The 10,347-nt window shown below is 35.7% G+C and overlaps 2 protein-coding genes across 8 annotated transcripts in view; one reads left to right on the forward strand and one right to left on the reverse strand.

Moving 5' to 3' along the window:
• Positions 1 to 10,347, reverse strand: part of LOC144197659 (protein ELFN1-like) — a 50,360-nt gene that overhangs the window by 37,082 nt on the left and 2,931 nt on the right. The gene's annotated exons all lie outside the window — the stretch shown is intronic.
• The window catches only part of LOC144197658 (uncharacterized), a 32,661-nt gene that overhangs the window by 1,686 nt on the left and 20,628 nt on the right, over positions 1 to 10,347 (forward strand). For 6 of the 7 annotated variants that reach the window (XM_077718166.1, XM_077718170.1, XM_077718171.1 and 3 more), the window contains exon 2: positions 5,380 to 5,494. The gene's annotated coding sequence lies outside the window, so the exon portion shown is untranslated. Of the gene's footprint in view, positions 1 to 5,379; positions 5,499 to 10,347 lie in introns of all 7 variants that reach the window. The other variant, XM_077718167.1, reaches the window with a different exon arrangement.

Consider the following 10,347-nt stretch of genomic DNA (forward strand, 5'->3'; position numbering starts at 1 on the left):
CATACCGCTGTTCCTATAGCAATACCCGTCATTACCACAGCAGCACATCAATTATACAGGCGACGCTATCTCAGTTGACATTTACGAGAGGGGTGCGCCTCGTTGCACATCTCAGGTCATCAAGCAAATATGTCAAAGCGGGCATTTTGAAACAAGATTGTCTTTGCGCGAGGAGGATGACTCTCTGGTTTCAATTCATTCATCGTAAAGTATTATGACACCAGAGGGATATGGAAAAGACAAGTGGTTACCCAACTTTTCGAACCTTTAAACTGGGCCTAATAATGATTAGTGGGGAAGATTGAAAAAATTCAATGAAGCGATCCAATGATATTATGAACAATTTTAGACTGTGTCAAGGATACTTACATTATTGACGTTATTTTGTTTAATTGCTAGAGATGACAGTAGTAATGTTGTTTGTCAATGTGATTACATTTGTTGATTTTGTAATTATGTTGTATATTAAGTTGTATTTTGATCTCTATGTTGTTGCTATTGAAGTTGGCATTGTCGACTTTGCTGCTAAGTATATTTCATTTGTGTTGGAATTAATTTTGATTATGTGCTTATCCTTTGCATTAATGATCAAGAAGGTGATGTAACATTGTTGAGAGTTCTAAAAACATTATTAATGTCATTGAAGTTGACTTGTTCTACCATTGAGTCGAGAAAAAAAACATATTTCTAGCAACAGACTGCTCCACAATCACCACATTATAACAAGCCGTAATTAATTATGATTACAGGCCTGGCTAATGTCGATTAGCTTGCCACCACTGTGCTTCCAGTTATTACATGTTAAGAAACAACCAGATATTGCTTTATGACTCATATTCATTTTTTTTCCCCCCACTTTGGAAAAAAAATGGATGCGATGCGTATCATCACACAGAATGCATAGTGTGGGTACTTCACATCACGGTATAGAGTGGCGTATACACACAGTGAAGACTCATTATGAGTTAGTGTATGAGGATAGCACAGTACATCTTGAGAAAGAAAGCATGCTCGTGCATATATTCGCACACACACACACATCCCAGGGAGTCTCATTAGTGTTATTGGCTTCAGGACCTTTTGCTGAGCAGGACATTCTTTTATGTTGCATTTACATCATCTTAACTACATAAAGAACTTTAAATAAACCCTTAACACAAGTGTAAAGTTTGTGACTTCATTATAAAGTCATGACAATGATGGTGTAGATGTAAATGTGTCATTGTTCCGGTTCTTTACCTTTTTTTGTATCTTTCTGCCTACCGTTTCCAGGGCTACTGCTGAGGGGCGGAGCCTATTGTGGCGCACATCTTAGGTATAACTAGATATGTCATCGAAATGCTGTCTAGTGTTGTAGCAATGCACACATTTATTTTATCTAATTTATAATCAGATCAAATAGGGACTTGGTGTCTCACTATGAAATTTTCAGACTAATTAAATGATAGAATCTTCTCGAAGAGCAGTAAAATATTAATGGTCAAGATTCTATCTGTACATATTCAAATTGTGCAATTAAAGAAATATTGTGCATCGGTTTGTTTCTGCATAGATGAAACCAATGATGTAAGGGGAGCTAAGGACCAAGGTCCAAATTATTGAGGACCCTCTTCATAGGATATATATAAAAATAATAATATACCTAATAGTACCTTTTTTACAACTGATAGAGTTGTTCAGTTGTATGTTGGCATTGACATAGACTGTTTGATGTAGACAATATTCCATATAGGTTATGTTAATGTTGTTGTTGTTGTTATTGATAATCTTATTTACGTTGTTAATGTTTTCTGGGCCAGTGCCAGTCATATGTTGATAATCCGACCCTGGCGTCGACCCCCGTTGTTGATGAGAGTGACAAACGGACCTCTTAATTCACGTTGACTCAGATCTCCACCATGCTAGCATAGTACAGCCAAGACTAATCTCACAAAGTCTCCTGCAAAGGTCTAAAAGCCTCTTTCCACTTGCTTTCCTGCACATCTGCGTGCCTGTCTGTGTGTGTGTGTGTGTATGTGTGTGTGTATTGAGTCAGCTCATTTGGATGCCAGCTGATGCTAAGCAGCAAGTCTCCCTGGAAATCAAGCGCGGATTGTGGCGCATATGCAGGGAGAACATGTGTGTGTGAAATGGGTAAAACCTCCTTTTTCAAGTGCAAGTTTTATGTTGTCTTCAGAGAGCTGGGATTTCAAGGAAGATATTTCTGTTCCCTTTTTTATAATACATATTGTATATACATACACCAGGGCGGGATAATCCGATTTCATCCCACATTCCAAAAACATGGGTGGTAAAAATGATTGAAAACTGAAAAATTGCCCGTTGGTGTGTGTGTGTGTATGTTGTGTATATTTGTGTATGTGGTCCCTACTTTTGGTCTTAAAAGTACTACCTTAAATGGAAAAGAATTGAAATTCAAGCTGTTATTTGTTTAAGAGCAGTCTAACAAGAAGTGGCATTGTGTGATAAACTAAGTACACCCATTATGTTTACATTGGAATTGAGCGGTAAGAAGAGAGACAAATGTTGCCAATCTTTAACACAAAATGAGCGATTATCAGTTATAACGTTGGATGTATGCATTTCTGCAGTTTTTTTTTTATATACAATGAGGTAGTTAACTGAAAACGTGGACTTTCACCCCTTATAATTTAAGCATCATCACTTTTAATTCAAATGTAGTGGTTTTTTTAGACGCTAAAAGAAAGTCAAACTGCAATTTTGCCTTTTAAAATGTTGTTTTTACACATTATGGACTGATAAATGTGTGAAAGAATGTCTGTCTTTTGTAATGCTAATGTTAATTTCTCAACAAACATGAAGAATTATGGCTTATGATCCCACATAAGATAAAAAATGTTATTAATATCAACAATTTTACATACCCAAGACACTTTCACATTATAATGTAGCTTAATATACAATATAGCTTAATAGCTGGAATAATGGCAATATTTCTATCTTTATCCAAGCTTTTCTTCTATTTTCTAAAGCATTTATTATTCAACTTTAACTTCAGTCATTTTGACTGCAAAGTTTGCATCATGAAAGTTGTGTTTGAACTTCTTTTGCAAAAAGATCCATCAGAAATATTGAGGAAACAACTATAGATACACCCCAAATCTATCTTTTTTTTTTTGTTAGTTCTTACGTCAACTTCTGCAGCAGTTGCCCAGTAGCATTTTATCATAAATCATCCAAATGGGGTTTAAAATATCTGTTCATAAATCATAGGAACATTTGAAACGTCTTGGGGGGGAAATTGGAAATAATGAATATATCATTATCTTCAATTTCCTCAAATCCGAAATGGCAGAATAGTGATGACTTGAACCATTCCGATTGTATTTCAATTATCTCTGTAATTGTTCGTCAAAACACTGCACGGAATGCGTAAAAATCCTATTTTTCCTCTATTTTTTTTTTGCCAGAATGGCTTACTTCCATTTGTACACATGACACATTCAAAGACTGCCGACAAAAGAGAATATCTCAGTTTCCGTCAGATGCTGCCATCGTGGGATTATTTTTCTACGAATAGACAATGTTACCTTCTTACTTGATGCCAAAATATGAATATTTAGATGTGTAATGTGGTTAAAATTTAGGAAAAAGCTTAAATCAAGCTAAATTGATGATTTAAAATGACTCCATCTTCTCATATGCTTAAAGATGGCAATAGGCAAATCATGTTTATCCCCTTCAACCCATCTGTTTTTTATCTTTTGTGTCCCCTGTCACATTTTTCTTGGCTTTATGTGAAAAGGCAATCGTATCAAAACAAAACAGTGATGGAAATGGCAGCAGAGATGATCAGTCTTTTTTTTTATCGCTTGTTTATTCTGTCATTTTGAAGATAGCTTTTGCTATCAGAGTTGTTGTGGTTTTGGTGGCTCCTCCTCCTATCTGCAAGAATAGTAACATTTTAAAGTGGAAAATGTAAAACAAATGGGACTATCATTGTGATTTATATCAGGGAATTTTTGCACTATGGGATCAAATCCAAGACAAGTAGTGTAGGAAATATATTTTTGTAGTTTTGATTTACACGTTTATCATATTGCGATAAAGGCGAGGTTTAAATTGGAATAAATGGAGATTCTGCAGAACTTTGCGACCCTAAAAATGGAAGATAGATTTTTATTATGAATCTAATTAATTGTGTATTGCCAAAAAATTATGTGGACATCACTGTTTTTAATTTTTTTGATGTTAATTTGCATCTCTTTTTGGTTAATAGTAGAATTATAAGATGCCATTTTCTGAATTGCAAGGCTATTCTTCATCATAGGTTTAAGATGCATGTGTCAAAGTGGTGGCCCGGGGGTCAAATCCGGCCCACCGCATTATTTTGTGTGGCCCGGGAAAGTAAATCATGAGTGCCGACTTTATATTTTAGGATTAAATTAAAATGAAGGGTATAAATGTATATTAAATTTCCTGATTAGTCTTTTCCTTATTTGTCCTATATTTTAAAGAATTTACCCTTCATTCCTTAAAAAAAGATATCAATCTCAATCCTGCCAAAATTGTCCAAATATTCCGAAGTACATCAACCTAGAAAAGTGAAACCGGCACTTGTTAGTGGGTGCGGTTGTACTCCTATTTTGACTACAGATGGAATACAAGGCGGTGCGTTGAGCGAACAACAGAGCCTGTCGACGTGACAGAATAACAATCATCACAAAAAGTGTCAAAAGCGGGATGACACAAATGTGTCACAACATACACACACACACACACACACACCATTTTTTCCCTGCATTTCACCCTTTAAACACATTGTGTGACAACACCTACCACAGAGTTCTCTCACTTTCCCCCCCACACAAACACATACAAACACATAAGATATAACAAGGCGATACAAAGTACACCTACTCCAAAAAAATCAGGATTACATGAGAAGATATATATTCATTTTCCTTTCAGGCATTCAAGTACTCTCACCCACAACCCTGTACTATCTCACATTATGATTCACAAAAGCATACTAACAGTAACTATCAGAATAATGAAGTAGGAGGTCTTTAATTTGTTTCTCATAGAGATGTCGTACTCGTTCTTGCACAAATGCACAAAAAACATCATTACGTGATTCTTTTTTTGCACGAATAAAGACCTCCTTTGTAATTAACATCTTAACGGACACCTGGTCCTCCAAGCAGTTGAACAAATAAAGCACCCTTGGGCGTCGACTTCAAAGTCAAAGTGATTCACTTTGATCCGAAATACTGCAGAAAAGTCCTTTTTTTTGCACACAAACACCAAATAAAAGAGACTCCATCGTATGAATCTCAGAATCTGCTTGTGTAGCGCGCTTGTCTCCCTTCTTAGCAGATCCTTATTCCTCCACCCCCCTTTTTATATTTCCCACAGACGTGCATTACCATGACAACTCCGGGAATCCTGGCTAACGACAAAACAGGGAGCCAATCGGGCGTGTTCCAACGTCACATCACGCTGGCAAACGTCGCCTTGAATTACTTCATTCGTAAGTATGTACGTTTTTGAATGAATCCTAAAAAAATGTGGAAAAGTAAGATAACATTGGAACCTTTTAAAACACAATACGTGGTTTTACGGCTATTTTGTTCCAATGCATGTTTTTTGGGGGGGAATTGGATCTAAAGTTTAAATTCTTTGAGACCTTGTGGAGTTATTAGAGTAATGCTTTATGGTTAGTCGTCAAAATTTCAATCCATGCTCTTTATGCCTCCAACCAAAAACAAAAAACACAATTTTTCACATTTATGGTCACCTATCAGTCTAGTACAGTGGTTTCTTGACATATGAGTGGGAGCGATTTGAGATACGAGTAAAATTTTGAAGAGATTTGTCTTGAGATATGAGATTTTTTATATATATGTTGCATTTTTTCAGGTTTTTTTTTTGCCGTTAGTCAGTGCAAATGGCGAGATGATCGCTAAAACGAGTTATAGATCATTTTGGGGATATTTTGAAGGGAAAACAAAATCAAACAACCCTTGATATTGCGTGAAAGTCAGTGTGGAGGCGGGGCAAATAGAGCCAAGAAAGTTATTAAAATGTCAAACTAAATTTTAATTAAGTTTAGTGTTAGGTTAGATTTAATCTATTTTTAAGTGTCTGCATCGTAATCCAAGTTCATTTAAATGTTATGTTACGAGCGCGTTGCCATGCAAAAAGTCCTCTGCAAAATCTGTATAATTTTAGTACTATTAAACATATTTTAGTCATATTAAACCACTATTTATTTGTTACTTTGTTAATAGATGGCGAATTAGAACAAAATTAGTTTTTAGTTCATTTCTATGAGAAACGTTTGTTTGAGTTTCAAGAAAATTGACATACAAGCTCAGTTCTGGACCACATTAAGCTCGTATCTCGAGGTACAATTGTATATGTCCAATTTTCCCATAATTTTTTTAACGATTTTTAAATTGAAGGAGTCCTCCAAATTAATCTCTAACGCATTCTTCGGACATAGATGTCAGCCTTTTGTGGCTATGGCTTCTTAAAACTTATTTTTTTTGGAGGACAACTAAGGAAGATGGACAGGCCTACTAGATTTTATATTCCTCAGTAAAGCTTTCACCCGGGGCTGATCTTTTTATGACCCCGGTGGAGTAATCAGTTTTGTGCTCTCAGATGGCCAATAAACCCCAAAATGGTGGAATTTCTCTCTTTTTTTGTCCATGACTTCTTAACACTTTTTTTGTAGGTTTAGTCATGATCTTTTTTTACCTTTTTACCCCTAAATTTTCCAGTTAGTACTCCACCATTATCTTTTTTTTTTCTCGCTAGTAACATTTTGAGGGTCACACTTTTCAAATGACATCATTTTCCGCCCGGGTACTATTTGGTGAACTGTTAAAGAATTGAAAAGCAAATTTGCAATATGCTAAAAGTCACGATAATAAAATGCCGTTTAGAAATCAAGCTCTGTAAAAGGACATTCTGGACCTTTTATAGTGAAAATACTTGCAGATAAAAATCACAATGACACACACACACACACTGAGTAAAAAAGAGATGATGTGATGTCAGGAGCAAAGTCACATCATCTTGGAGAGAAAACAGGCCAGAATCTCATCACAGCAAGCCCAAATGAGATTAGCCCTGCAGCCTTGCTCTTATATAGAAGTCAATACATCAGTCATCCCTCTCTGGCTCCTTCCCCTGACAAATTGTATTAAAGCACAGAGATGTCCCTCACAATCAGACCCAGATTGCTTGGGACTGGCCGGGCTCTGTCAAAAAAAAAGTGGGAGGGGCCACGCAAAAAGCTTTGTGCGTCATAGGCAGCATTCAAGGACGGATTTCTAGCTTTATGCTGGCGTCGGAAACTACTGATGCTGTCACGGTGACAAAGCAACTTGCTCTATAGAAGGAAAATGTCATAAAAAAAGTTGTTTTAAACGTGGGGGAATTGTCAGCGTATATATATTTTCTAAAATGTTTTTATTATATTCATATAGGATAGAGGAGTCATAGTTGTTATATTTGTGTTGCGCATATTGTACAATGACATTTTTAATATGCAAAAAAAGGTCCCAATAACCAAACTAAATGAATAAAATAAATCTTTAAATCGATTACAGGCAAGATTGTTAGTTTCTAAAATGATTTTTTTACATTTATATAGGACAGAGGAATCATGGTTGCTATATTAGTGTTCATATTCTACGACATTTTAAAAATGCAAAAAAAGGCCCCAATAACAAAACTAAATGAATAAAATACATATTTAAATCGATTTTCAAGCATTTTTTTTCCTAAAATGTTTTTATTACATTCATTTAGGACAGAGGAGTCATAGTTCTTATATTAGTGTTGTGCATATTCTATAACAACATTTTTAAAATGCAAAAAAAGCCTTAATAACAAAACTAAATGAATAAAATAAAAGCTTTAAATCGATTTCATCTAATCGCTTCCCCATTGAACTGAATTGGACATGTTTTGAATAGACATGGTTAAAAATGAGTGTGATTTTCTTTTCTTCAACTATTGCCTCTAACAAAGAAATATTTCAGACCTCCTGCGTTTGTTGTATTTTTCTTTTTTTCGCTTTAGCTTTATGACTCTTCCCTCTTTTTATCAACTCATGATCGGCATGCATACCAAATTCAATGTTGTTCACTGAAACCGGCTTTGGGGGGCTGATTTTATTTTGGGTTTGCGTGCATGCATGTATATTTACCAGATAGTTGCAACTTGTAACAATGGCTTCCTAATTATGGTCTCCCTGGTGGAGATGGTGCAATCTTCCTGAAATGCTAACTACCCTCCTGCAGGGAACATGTTGCATTATTAATCCATGATCTTACTTCATTCTGCGTCTTTGTGTGTATGTGTGTGTGTGTGTGTTTTGGCATTGTGAAGGTGTGTCTGTTCAGCTGTGTTATATTTCCCATTAAATGACGTGTTTGCATTTTGCTAAAACAACAAAATGTGAAGAAATGCAAAGCTAGATCTTTTCGGGAATAATTGCCTTCATTTTTAAAGATATATAGTATATATTTTTTAATGGGATTATGTATAGAGTCAGTATCAATGGGGTGGTTAATACCACATAATAGAAAGTTAGCATTTGTCTAGTATGTTACATAAAATTGGAAATATAGCTTTGTTATTTGGGTAAAAGTCATTTTGTTTTAGGGAGTTGTCAGAGGTTTATAGTAAAGAGTGATGTGTTTTTTATTTGTTAAGGTTTTAGCGGAATTTTTAATGTTTTTAAAGCTGAAGTAATGGCTGTTTTCTATTGATTTTCTGTAATTCTTTGGTCATTTAAGTCAGTTTTTACAAATGTGGTTTAACTTGGTGAAATAGTGATTGTGAAATTCCTCTTATGGTATCTTAAAGCCATTTATCAGATTCACACGTTCTACTTCGGAGTACATTTCCCCTTTGGGGGATCAATACGGAATTATTTTATGAATGCAGTGCTAAGCCAAGTGAGTGGGCGCGTATCAAGCAGCATGCAGCGAGTGGGAAGATACTTCCCTTTCCTTTAAGTGACAATGTGATTTCCATTTCAAATCTACTCATTTGCACAGAGAGTTGAAATGAAAATGTGATTGCAATCAATAGACAAACAGCATGGATGCCAGGTCACACCCCCATATTATTATAACGGTATATTCTGCACTATAAGGTGCTACTAAAAGACTTCAATTTTCTCAAAAGCCAGAATAATCTGATACACCTTCATATTTTAATCAATATTATTTCATCAGTGTATGAAATTTCCCTTCTAGTTGATGCATAGGACAACTCCAAATAAGTACTAATATTACTACTATTACAGCTCAATGTACCACCAATAATACTACTACTACTGTGTTTTATAATCCGTTCTGGCTTATATATGTAATACATTTTAAGAGGTGGTTCATTGAAGGTGCGCCTTATAGTGCAGACAATACGGTAATTGTACTTCAATAGAATTACTACTACAGTTCAATTAACCTCCAATATTTCTACTACTACTGTGTTTTACAATTCAGTGTGCCTTATATATGAAATACATTTTAAGAGGCGGTTTATTGAAGGTGCGCCTTATAGTGCGGAAAATACTTCAATAGAATTGGGAACTTAAGCGAGAAGGATTTTTTTCTTTTTAAATGGTTTTCATAGTTTATACTAGGCAACAAGTTTGTCCACGCAAGGTGTCACAAATGTGCTTCCACTTTTCTGACTCCCAAAAGTTTTTCTGAAGTCTAACTGACCCCGACGGCAAATCTTGAGAGGAATTAAGGGCGAGAAAAAGATTCTCCACATTTTGCTTGAAATCTCACACCGCACGCACACAGGATTGGATCACACACACACACACACACACAAACACAGGCATGCAAATGCACACACACGTGTAAAAGGATTGGGAAGCCAGGCGCTGCTATCTCTTGTTTGCACAGGCTGTTTTTCCCTCAACATTCCAACAGCAGCGATAGTGCCTTGCTGGACTCACGGGGACCGCTTCAGGGCAAACTGTTCAACTTGCCGACAGAGAGAGTGTGTCGAGTGGAAAGATGAGGGGAGGCCTCAAAAGAAAAAGAAAAAAAGCAGCTGGGCATGAAAGCCATCACTTTTTGTCTTTTTACTTGCATGCTGCGTTTATTCCCTCACTGCTTAATTGGCGAAGGGTTTGCTACTTTTACAGAAAGTTCTGATGTGTAGCACCAGATAAAACACTATTGAATCAAGATCAAAAGTACATTGGGCTTTCATGCTCATTTTTGAAAAAAAATATGCCATCATTTACTTGTCAATACTACATTTACATGAGCAATCTATTCTAGCTTGGTCAATAGAATTGAAACCTGAATATTTACAGCTAGTAGAAGTACCTAGTGAGTACAA

Source organism: Stigmatopora nigra, chromosome 6 (genome assembly GCF_051989575.1).
Source record: "Stigmatopora nigra isolate UIUO_SnigA chromosome 6, RoL_Snig_1.1, whole genome shotgun sequence".
In the NCBI taxonomy this organism is placed as follows: Eukaryota; Metazoa; Chordata; class Actinopteri; order Syngnathiformes; family Syngnathidae; genus Stigmatopora; species Stigmatopora nigra.